Source organism: Dendropsophus ebraccatus, chromosome 12 (genome assembly GCF_027789765.1).
Source record: "Dendropsophus ebraccatus isolate aDenEbr1 chromosome 12, aDenEbr1.pat, whole genome shotgun sequence".
NCBI lineage: Eukaryota > Metazoa > Chordata > Amphibia > Anura > Hylidae > Dendropsophus > Dendropsophus ebraccatus.
Window position 1 is genome coordinate 9694189 of NC_091465.1, and position 12690 is coordinate 9706878.

The 12690-nt window shown below is 45.2% G+C and overlaps 1 long non-coding RNA gene across 1 annotated transcript; it reads right to left on the bottom strand.

Moving 5' to 3' along the window:
* Nucleotides 1-4331: 4331 nt before the first annotated feature.
* On the bottom strand, nt 4332-12667 carry LOC138769245 (uncharacterized). Its single transcript, XR_011359228.1, has 3 exons — nt 12582-12667; nt 8156-8560; nt 4332-4835 (listed from the first exon to the last, which is right to left on the bottom strand). It is a non-coding gene; the product is annotated as an uncharacterized lncRNA (long non-coding RNA).
* Between the last annotated feature and the right edge of the window lie 23 nt (nt 12668-12690).

Below are 12690 nucleotides of genomic sequence, written 5' to 3' on the forward strand. Positions count from 1 at the left end.
GCTGATAGGCCACTTAGCCAATCACAGGCCACAGCGGTCCCGGCCTGTGATTGGCTGAGCGCTCCGTCAGCTGACAGGCCATTCTGAAGCTAGAGCGCGCGGGGAGGAAGACAGAGCGGAGGAGAAGCCCTGCAGGTAATGTATTGTGCTTCTCAAATCATTGGTCGCACACCGCTATTCCACCATAGCGATGCGCAGTGGGGGAACGATGATTTTAGGTCTGGCCCTAAATGAACGATCAGCCGATGACATGATCATCAGCTGATTGTTCTCTCTACTTCACCGAGCGATAATCGGCCGATTCGGCCGATTATCGTTCCTGTGGAATAGGGCCCTTAGTGACCCAATGTTTACTTACATGCTGCAACACATAAAAGGGGTTAAGAAGCAGAAGACAGAGATCTCTGCTTCACTGCTCTGTTAACCTTTGACCTCTGTTCTCCAGCTGCTGCAATCAAGTAGGAAAGGAAAATGTGCAGGACTCCGTGCAGAGGTCAGGGGTTATCAGTGCACCAGCAGAAAAGCAGATATATATATATGCGCAGTGCTTTGTGTTGTGCGTAGGGGAGGGCGGCCCCTTAAAATTTTTTGCTATGGGGCCCCATGAATTCTAGCTACGCCCTTGGCTGTCAAATTCACTGTCTGATGCAAAACTACAATTCCCATCCTCATGCCTTGACAACCAATGCCTAAGCCAGGCAGCTTCCTACCCTACCCAATAGGAAAGACGGCTCTGATGATATGAGGAGGAGGTTCTGCCCGGATGATCTTTTGATCGTCCGTGTGGCCCACAGAAGATAGCAGCAGCTGCTGCCACGGCTCCCTTTACACGGCCCGCAGACCGTCGCTATTGTTGTCAAGATTTTGGTTCATGTTTGAAAACAACGATCAGCCGACATTGTGTAAGCTGATTGTTGTCTTTCAACAGGAGCTATTACACAAAACGATTATCACTGGAACAGCTGATAATCGGCCATGTACGGACGGTAATCGCTTTGTGTAATAATACACTTTTGTACAAAAAAGTATATTGGAGAATGGCTGATGAGGTAAAGACCTCATCTCTCATCATTCCACATCTCAAGTGAAACAAACCCAGAGAAAGAGAGAAATGCTATCCCACAATGCATGTGCTGTTTACTGTAAAGGTCGCCCTCACTTCCCCGTCCTCTGCTCTTACATAACACTGACATTTCCAGGCTGCCCTGCAGGCTGATAGAAGCGTCTCACCAGGGGTATTATATGGGGGGGGGGGGGGGTACCTGCTCTCCGGAGCCTGAGGCCCTGTACTCACAGTGATAGCTGGGGGCACTGACTACCCGTCCTGGGATAGGACCCTTAGAGTTTTGCATTGCACGTCACTTGTTATGTGATAGGAATTTGTTTAGTTTTGTGTTTTTCTTGTGTGCGGCTTTCATCACCTAGGCACAGCAAGCGTCAGCTCCTCCCTGTAAGTGTGTGTGTGTGTGGGGGGGGGGGGGGCGCTTACCTTGAAACAGCAAGTAAACAGGTTGGATTTTAACCCATTTGCTCAGGGATAAGTGACGCCACTTGTACCTGAGAGTCATTGATCCCAACAAAATCCAGACAGATTTCATTGCAGACCTAGGACCACCATGCCACAGAAATTTTGGGCTTGTGGGTTCTGGGGGATAAAAAAGCATGAGCCTATATAGTGGGTGGACAATTGACAGCCTTACAGCCTCGGTCATGAAGGGGTCACATCATATGTATATACCTAACAGGAGAATATTTCCAAGATTGTGTTGCAAATTTAAGCAAAGGTTAAAAAAATCCCTTTGTGTTATAGTTCAGGCTTTAGGTGGCTTTTTTACATAAGACTAACACCTCCATAGTCCCCAGCACAAGGTGTTCTCCCTGTGAAGACTCCAGGAGAGCTAACCATTAACCCGGGTTCATGCATCCATCTGACTGCACAGTGATTAATAGCCAGGAGTTCCTGTAACACTGAAGACTAATCCTGCTCATTGTGTGATGGATGATGATAGACCCGAGAGACGTTGCAGCAGCCTGGTGAACCCTAGCTGCTGTGCTAACAAGTGATGGCGTGATGGCATATTGCAGGGGGGGGGGGGGGTGTATTGGGTACCATCAGAAAATGGCAGGGCATCATCAGTTATTTTTTGCAGATATTTTTGTCAAAAATTGTGAAGATAACCATCGGCCCTCGAGCTGTTGCTAAAGTACAATTCCCATCAATTCCCATCACCATAGCTAAAGCTTCAGCTGTCCAGGTATGATGGCAATTGTAGTTTTGCGACAGCTGGAGGGCCGCAGGTTCCCCATCCTTGTTGTGTCACCTAGCAGAGGACCAGAGATCAGAAAGATGGCTAGTAAGTATCTAATAAAGGGTCTGACATCTGCAGTGTCCCAGAACACGCTGTCTGTTTCTCACTGTCAGTTTATTTTTGCTATTACAGCCATGCCTGTTCTGGAAACTATTTGCACTGCAACTGTGACTATGTAGTCCCTATTACTCTCAGGTTCATGTATATTGTATATGTGTTTAACTCTGTGCAGTGGTATGCTAAGGCTGAGGATCACGTGACCATGCCCTGTAACCATGGTTCCTCCAATGGCCGTAGAGCTTTGGCCAGGAGTACCATGTGACTTCCTGTTCTACCTCAGTCTTGTCCTCCACCTTCAGGAGCCAAGTTGTGTGTTTGTGTCTCTCTTCACCTTCAGAAGAGTGGACCTGGTGCTCTGCTGTAACAGATCCTGGCTGTCCGTCTGCTCAAGTGCCTGGAGTATCCTCTCATCTGGGTGTCGTTCCTGTTATTCATCTCCTCATCAAGTCAAGATTCATACCGCAAGTACTCTAAGTCCACCCAGCATCTCTATTCTTCTCTCATTACTACTCCCATCATCCAGCACGTTTCACCTCAGCCTATGCAGCACCACCTTAGTTCTGTCTTTACAAGTCTGCTATATACCCGGTTGCATCCGGAAGAGACTGTTGCTACCAGTTACCTCAGTTACAAGAAAAGTGTAACCACCGCTGTTACTCAACCCTGGCATTGGTGTCCGTTTACTGGTGCCTTGACTAGGTACAGCGAAGAATCGCATGCCCAGTAGCAATTCTACCGCAGTATCCGCAGACGGTCCCTCAGCTGTGCCATCCTCATGCCCTGTACTGTGACAATCCTACACCCTGCAGCTGCCCCGGTTCCTGCCCGCTCACAACACCTGCACTGCGAAGTGACCCTCACGGGTCAGGGCATCGCACATCCATTACACAGATAGACAAAAATGATTCCAGTGACAGTCCAGGAAAAATACAGAATATATAGTGAAAAATGCAAACAAAAAAAATGTACGAGCAATAGGAAACATAAAGCAATTCCAACATGTTTCCCCTGTACAGTGTTATCCAGGTTAATCAGGGAACTAAAGTGTCATAAATCATGCTCAGGGACGCAAAAAACACGGATCCCATAGGCTTCTATTGGTAATCCGTACCACAATCCTGATCTACACTAGGACATGTCCTATTTTTTCATGGACTGGATTGTGAATCACTGAAGAAGTAGAATATGTGAAGAGCACAATAGAAATCAATGGGCACCAAGTTGATCCGTGATTGCTGACAACTTTGCGGGACATGTGAATAAGACTAGGGACACACTACTTTTTGCATTCCATTTTTTCATTAGTTTTTGCAAAAATCGAATAGAAAAAGGGATGCAAACCGTTTGATCTCAATTGACTTCTGATGCAAAAAACAAAAAAAAAAATTACACAATTGCAAAAACAATTGAGACCTCACCTAAAAAAGGACATTGATAAAATAGAACGGGTCCAAAGACGAGCTACAAAAATGGTGGAGGGTGTAAGGCATAAACCATAGCAGGAAAGACTTAAGGATTTGAATCTGTATAGTCTGGAGGAAAGACGGGAAAGGGGGGACATGATTGAAACCTTTAAGTATGTTAAGGGACTAAATAAGGTTCAAGAGGGGAGTGTTTTTAGTAAAAAACTGAGCTCAAGAACAAGAGGACACAGTGAGAGGTTAGTTGGGGGAAAGATCAGAAGCAATGTAAGAAAATATTATTTTACTGTAGGAGTAGTAGATACCTGGAACAAACTTCCAGCAGAGGTGGTTGGTAAATCTACAATAACAGAATTTAAACACGCCTGGGATAGACATATATCTATCCTAAGATAATAAGGAAAAAAATACTAAAAGGGCGGACTAGATGGACCCAGTGGTCTTTTTCTGCCGACAATCTTCTATGTTTCTATGAAAAAACGTAGTGTGAGCCCAGCCTGAGGCCTAACAGTAATTTATTTCATGTTTTATGACCTAGTTGCAATAAGTTATGTTTTATAGAAGAAAAAATGTAACAAAAAAAGCAGTTGCGGAAAATTACACGAGATTTACAATTACAAAAATGCACAAAAGTACACAAAATATAGTTTTTTTCTAAAATAAGATGATTTGGTCATTTCTGTAACCTTTGTATTGTTTTTTGTTATTTCTTCTTCTCACGTCTGTATATTGGTAACAGCGGAGTTGCACTTCAACAATCCTGGGTGATAAACAATATAGAGGAGGATACAAAGTGCATGTAGGGCAGAGGGTTGTGACGTCCCATAGAAGCTGCATTGGCTGCATTGTTTATGTGGCTTCTCTGCAGGTTTTTAATAGCTGGAGGGTGTGCGGCTCCTCAGCCAATGGCGGCCCTCCTAGCAGCCGGGCAGATCAGGGTTCACTCTTGTTTATTGCACTGCAGGGTCGTGGACGTGACCATCATATATCTTGGTGTTTTTTTGCAGTTGGGTTGTTACTTAGGTACAAGTTCCCTCAGGCGGCTCTAAGGAAGAAGCAAGAGAACATTGTGTTATAAAACATATATCCGCTAGTAAATAGTGTCTAAGATATGCAAAGTATGAGAGAACTGCAAATAACACATCAATAGCTGATCAATAACATGTTTACAAGGTGACCAGAGAGACGGATGACTGGCTGCAGGGTTACTGGGTGAGAGCTGGGAGCCGCACTCACTGACAGCAAGCAGAGATTGTGAAACCAATAAGGGAATAAATGCAATGAACAATGTACTGGTAAGGCCTCATGCACACTAGAGTCTAGAGAACCATGTGCCGCCATATGGTGTCTCCATACAGCACCCTATCACAGATGGATCCTATGTATGAATAAAGCAGGGATGGGGAATCTTATGTTCTCAAGCTGCTGCAAGTCTACACTTCCCACTATAACATTAGATGTGAGCTAGTATCTGTTCACACTTGGACGCTGTGCAGCGTCATTAGATTAAAGGGAGACTCTGGAGCAAAAAAAAAATTTCAAATCAACTGGTACCAGAAAGTTATATAAATTTTTAAATTACTTCTATTTAAAAAAAAAAATCTAGTCTTCCAGTACTTATCAGCTGCTGGATGTCCTGCAGGAAGTGGTGTATTCTCTCCAGTCTGACACAGTGCTCTCTGCTTCCACCTCTGTCCATGTCAGGAACTGTCCAGAGCAGCAAATTCCTATAGAAAACCTCTCCTGCTCTGGATGGGAATTGTAGTTTTGCAACAGCTGGAGGGCCATAGTTTCCCTATCCCTGCTGCAGAGTATTGCTTATTGGGTTGTGTTCACACTGCATCAGGTGACTCTTTCATCATGGCCGTCCTGGTCCATAGCACACCTGGACCTACAGTATACCTGGTTAGAATAACATATAGCCTGTGTGTAGTGACGGGAGGAGGTGACGGCGGCGCCCCCTCCTCTTCTCAGCGTATGACATGTGTCTTCTATATATATCCACATGTGAATAACATGCCGTGACCTATAGACATTCCACACGCTTCTAGGTGTGTCATATTCCTGCCCGGATCAATTTTCAAGGGAGAAAGACGAAAACAGCCAAAATAAGCAACGCTGGGGTCACTAAATGTTACTGACGGGTATCACACGGAATATATCATATAGGATATGACAATGGGTGCTATATACTATTCATGCTGGAATGATGGGACATACAACCAGCGATGGAGGGAGACTTAAGGTGTTCTAGAGACGTATCACTGGGTCTCATCATTACCAGGAATCATCATAATAACAAGGAGAACATAGTAGGGGATAATAACAGCCATTATATTGTACATGGGGTTGGCCGATCATGTAATTTAAAGGGATAGATATGAGTCTAGTTTCACTTTATTCTTCTTCGGGGAATGAAGCAATTCTAGGAAGCTGAGGCGTAGGCTGCTGTATGTCGGATCCTGACCACTGCCTGAAGTACGGACATGGCAGAAATTACTTACATGCTCCAGACAAACTATTTATCATCTGTCTACTGAAAGCATGAATGGTGGGAGTCCCCCCCCCCCCTGAGACCCCCCAACAACTGCAGGGGAGCGTGGTAAAGAGAAGTCTGAATAGAGCAGCAGTCCAGCATGTGTGCGGCTGCCATAGCCAAGCTGTATGGGAGTGATGGATCTCCTCCTCTCAATGGGTGTGCGGCCAGAGGTAGACAGGGGTTCTCTTAATAACAATTAGACAGTCCCCCTTATAATCTATAATGTATTCTATATCAATGGTAAGGGAATATGTTCTACCCCTTTAAGAGTATTTTGGACTCTCAAAATGACTCCAAGGACCTCACGAGTGTCTTTCTTGGGCGTTTATTCACACTGGGCTCAAAAATAAGCAACACGTTTTGGTGTTGGACTACAACCTTTATCAAGCTCCTCCTCACAGCAAAACGCCGGATAGAGCAAAGTTGCTAGAAGCCTATGAACTCTATCTTGCAGCGCGGGTGTCAACAGAGAACCCTCAGCATTCTGCTTATCCCAGGTAACAAGGTCTGGGGCGTGTGTCACCCTCTAGGATGGATCAACCGACACTAGTGGGCAATAGGTGGTGCAAAACACAGGCACAAGTATTCTCACTCCCTTCTCAAGTATTCTTCCTTGGGTCATCTCCACTTTTTGTGGGTGGCAGTACCAGTAGTCCGGGTGTGTCACTACTCCACTCCGGACCACCGTGATAAGTACCCAATGGACCCTGTTACAACCCGGCAGGACACTGTACACAGGGGAACAAGGTATAGCCAGCCCATTAAAATAAAAGCAGGTGTGCCACCATACCTGTGTGCCCAACCGGCACTGGCGTCATGACACAATACCACCAGGCAAGGCTATATCTCGGCCAACAACCACAGGACTGGCGTCACACTTAACCAACTGGCAAGTGACCGGCCGCACCGGAGAATAGGGAATCTGATCACCAGTTGTCCGAGTGGAGAGACCCCCAACGATCCCGAAGGCAAGAACCCAATCACTGTACAATGACTGGAGTCTGTCTGCACATCCACCATCACCTGCACTCATTCTCTATAGGGGAACCGGACAATTCAGAGCGCTGAACTCGGAGGCACTCAATGGCCCCAAAGAGAATCAATGGAGCGCAGGTGTGCTGAGCACTCTATTCATTGGGGGCTTTTTTACAGCAGTCGGACCCCCAGAGATCAGATTGTTATCCTCTATTCTATGGATAGGGTATAGCAAGCTCAGGTGGGTATAACCCTTTAAGCGTTAAAGAGGTTGTTCACCCACTTATTTCAAATCAACTGGTGCCAAAATATGCCAGAGATTTGTAATTTATTTCAGTTTAAAAATCTCCAGTCTTCCAGTACTTATCAGTGGCTTTATGTCCTGCAGGAAGTGGTGTATTCTCTCCAATCTAACACAGTGCTCTCTGCTGCCAACTCTGTCCATGTCAGGAACTGTCCAGAGCAGCAGCAAATCCCCATAGGAAACCTCTGCTGCTCTCCAGACTGGAAAGAATACACCACTTCCTGCAGGACATACAGCAGCTGATAAATACTGGAAGACTGGAGATATTTTAATAGAAGTAAATTATAAATCTCTGGCACTTTCTGGCACCAGTTGATTTGAAAGATTTTTTTTTGTGAACTACCCCTTTAAGTTTTTTTTATCTACATCATAGACAGACACAGGAGCAGCTACAGTATATAAACCCTACAAGGACCCTAAATACAGCATCCCAAATCTCCGCTTCCCAGACTCCCCTGGCTAAGGCTTTGCAGCACATTGGCTATTAATCTTATCTCATATCAAACCACAATTATTAGATTTTGGGATACAGACAGGTTTCCTGTACCTTGCACTCCATGGTGCCCTCCCTCTTGGACCCGCTGTCTGGTACCACGCACATAGGTGGTTCCTAACGTCACTTGCTCCGGCCTCTTGTATTCCTGCCAGTCTCACACGATGACCTCTCGTCGGGCCATGCTGATCTATGCACAATGCTATATAATGTTGTGGGAGCTGTCTCATTGATCAGTTGGTGCAACACATTGACCAACTTCCCTGGCACCGGCATTGGTGAAGGTCACACCAGTCACACTGATGAATGTTGTAACTCTAACTACAAGGGGCGGTGGTCTTTATCTCATCATCTTTGCTCTATAGTTCACTTGTTAAGTAACATCAGGCCGGCAAAATGGGGCAACCGAGCAGGAACCAAGTCTATACCGTCCATGAAGATGCGTAGGATTCCTTATATCTGCAGGTAAAAATAAAATTAATTAAAGTATGTGGAAAGTTAAAAAGTTAAAAAGTTTTATACCCTGCAGTACCAGATGCAAACCACTGACAGGTGTGGCGCTCTTTTTGGAAATAATAAGCCACTTTAGACCAGGCATGGAGAACCTGTGGCCCCCTAGCTGTTGCAAAACCACAATTCCCATCATGCCAGGACCAGGACGGCCATGATGAAAAAGTGTGAACCCGGCCCAATAAGAGTGCAATACTCTGAAGCTGGGATAGGGAACCTGTGGCCCTCTAGCTGTTGCAAAACCACAATTCCCATCATGCCTGGACAGCCAAAGCTTCGCTTTGGCTGTCCAGGCATGATGGGAATTGTACTTTTGCAACAGCTGGGGGAAGGGGGGGGGGGGGGGGGGGGGGGGTGAGGGTCCCCATCTGTGCTTTAGACATTGTATTTAGCGATTTCTGGGTGACAACCTATATGACCTCCATTACCACTCCCCAGAGGATGTCACCCAGCTTTCCCTGAATTATAGATCCATGTATACACGCAGCAATTTATCCATTTTCCATCCCAGACTCCCATCAATTCTTCAGAACACACATTGTACAGACACAAATCTTCCGTACTCTAATTTCTAGGAACACGACGACTCTTGTGTAATTTAGGAAACGGACTTGTATGTGCATGTATAACGTATGACCCAGATCCTCATAGGCAAATGAGGCATAGAGAAACGATACCGTAGTGCCTTCAAGTGTCAGGGTATGCTGGTAGTTGTAGTTCTGCAATGGCAGGAGAGTAACTGGTTGGAGACCATTGTTCTAAATAAGAAAAATTTTGCCAAAATCGCTAAAAATTGTGGGGGGAAAAAGTGAATTGTGTGGATGTATGCTCAGGCACTGCGCACGGGTAGTGTCAAACTTTTGTGGTTCTGCAACGTTCTCCAAACCTGAACATTCGGCATTTGATTTCCTGCGGCTGCACAGGTTGGATACAGCCCTAGGGAGTCCTGGAAGACATGGAGACAGCCATAGGCCATAGGTTATATCCATGGAATCAAATGGCCAGGAATCAAATGGCGAATGTTCAGAGAACGTTGCCAAACCTGACAGGTCTGCTTAACACTAATCTCACTTACAGGCAGGTACCCCAGTTATATGTGCGCCCCACAAGTGTATCAGGATGCCCTCTAAGTGCCTCAGGCACAGATCTCCCCCCATAAGAGTATCAGCTACAGCTTCAAAACCCCAATACTGCCTAAGCCGAGTCCCCGTAAGTGTACCACAGACAGGTATTCTCCTTATAAGTATCTCAGCCACAAGTGTTCCCCCGTAAGTGTACCACCGACAGGTATTCTCCTTATAAGTATCTCAGCCACAAGTGTTCCCCCGTAAGTGTACCACCGACAGGTATTCCCCTTATAAGTATCTCAGAGACAAGTGTGCCCCCATAAGTGTACCAGACAGGTATTCCCCTTATAAGTATCTCAGCCACAAGTGTGCCCCCATAAGTGTACCACCGACAGGTATTCCCCTTATAAGTATCTCAGCCACAAGCGTGCCCCCGTAAGTGTACCACTGACAGGTATTCCCCTTATAAGTATCTCAGCCACAAGTGTGCCCCCATAAGTGTACCACCGACAGGTATTCCCCTTATAAGTATCTCAGCCACAATTGTGCCCCCATAAGTGTACCACCGACAGGTATTCTCCTTATAAGTATCTCAGCCACAAGCGTGCCCCCATAAGTGTACCACCGACAGGTATTCCCCTTATAAGTATCTCAGCCACAAGTGTGCCCCCATAAGTGTACCACCGACAGGTATTCCCCTTATAAGTATCTCAGCCACAAGTGTGCCCCCATAAGTGTACCACCGACAGGTATTCTCCTTATAAGTATCTCAGCCACAAGCGTGCCCCCATAAGTGTACCACCGACAGGTTTTCCCCTTATAAGTATTTCAGCCATAGACGTGCCTCCATAAGTGTATCAGTCACATGTTCCCCCCCCCCCCCAATAACCTCCTCTGCTACAGAGACCCCCATAAGTGTATCAGTCACATGTTTTTCCCCCAATAACCTCCTCAGCTACAGGGACCCCCATAAGTGTATCAGCAACAGGTGGCCCCCATAATATGTGCCACAGATAGGTCTCCTTCAGTTCAATAATTGGCAGGACGTCAGGGCCTCAGGTAAAGATGGAAATTGTTACCCGCGGCAACCAGAATCCAGCCTCATTCCTGAACTTCTTTGAAAATGAAAGTGATCTGGTTGGTTGCTATGGGTTACAGCTCTAGGCCCGGGCTGTGTTACCTGACCTGTGACAAAACCATTGGCTGTCAGAGCATGCTGGGAGTCGTAGTTTCGCAACAACTGTAGTGCCACATGGCAGGTATATTACAGTGCTTCAACAATAGATGATTCTGCTTGTTTAACCCTTTTATTCCTTATGTACATGGCGAATGTTGTACACATCACATGGAGGACATATACAGTCAGTGGCGGTCTTTGGCACCAAGCACACCAAGCGATCGTCACCCAGCTTTTCTTACCAAATGCAACATGGCCATCACTCAGCTTTCCCACCAAACCCAACGTCGTCACCCCTCCCCCCTTTTTTTAGCATTGCATAACTATATAGACAAGCTTTTAGAAGCTGTAGCGGCGCCTTTATTGGTTGTCACCCAACTTTTCCAGAAACAGATGTAATTTTTTTTCTTCTTTTTTTTTAAGGGGGGGGGGGGGGGGGGGTGTGTACTTTCCGTATAACATTGTAATAGATTGTTTCTCTCGCACTCATCCACACCACATAGACGTTGTGAGCATGTCAGTAAAATCCACAATGTGGAGTCGCACCGCTCAGGTTTTCCATGTTGCCTGGTGAGTTGGAGTCATTTCTTTTAACCCTTTCATTATGGTTTACATTAGGGACCAGGCTGCTGAAAGTTGCCCCCACCCCCCTATAGCTAGGATGCTGTCTATTTTGATAATAAGTATTCCTATAATCCAGTGCTCTCTAACCTGAGCCAGCATGGATGATATTCCTATTACACAATTTCACCCAACTGGTGGCTTTGGCTGTCAGGGCATGCTGGGAGTTGTAGTGTTGCAAAAGCTGTAATGCCACTGGTCAGGGGAACACCGCTATAACCTACAGGTGTCATCTAGGGTTATTCACGTTTTTGTGGAATTATCAAAAATAGATAGATAGATAGGAAACACAATTTTAAGGAGAAATCACCGACACTACTTCCACCACTCTAAAGTAAACCTTGGATTCATTTAATAGGTATAACGCAAAGGCATCAAAGTAGTAAGAAAAGCTGAAGGCACTCACCGATCTGATGCAAAATTTCTTTATTTTGTTGTGGGTAAAAGCATAGACATGTGTCTTGCGGGACGGCAGATGCCACGATCCTACACAAACAACATTCTCATGACGGCCATTTCGCGCGCATGCACGCTTCCTCAGATCGGAGGGAAGATCTGAGGAAGCGCGCATGCGCGTGAAATGGCCGTCATAAAATAAAAAAAATAAAAAACATTTTTGCAGCAGATAGGTGAGTGCCTTCAGCTTTTCTTACTACTTTGATGCCTTTTCGATAGATAGATAGATAGGAGATAGATAGATAGATAGATAGATAGATAGATAGATAGGAGATAGATAGATAGATAGATAGATAGATAGATAGATAGATAGATAGGAGATAGATAGATAGGAGATAGATAGATCGATAGATAGATAGGAGATAGATAGATAGATAGATAGATAGATAGATAGATAGATAGATAGATAGATAGGAGATAGATAGGATATAGATAGATAGATAGATAGATAGATAGATAGATAGATAGATAGATCGATAGATAGATAGATAGATAGATAATAGATAGATAGATAGATAATAGATAGATAGATAGATAGATAGATAGATAGATAGATAGGATATAGATAGATAGATAGATAGATAGATAGATAGATAGATAATAGATAGATAGATAATAGATAGATAGCACATGGCACATGATGGAGGACCTATAGATGACAGCAGCCCTCTCTGTTCGCTCTTGTCATACAGCCAGGTGATCACGTGACCTCCCCCCTCTCCTTCCAGCATGGTGCATACTTCTGCAATCGATCAGTG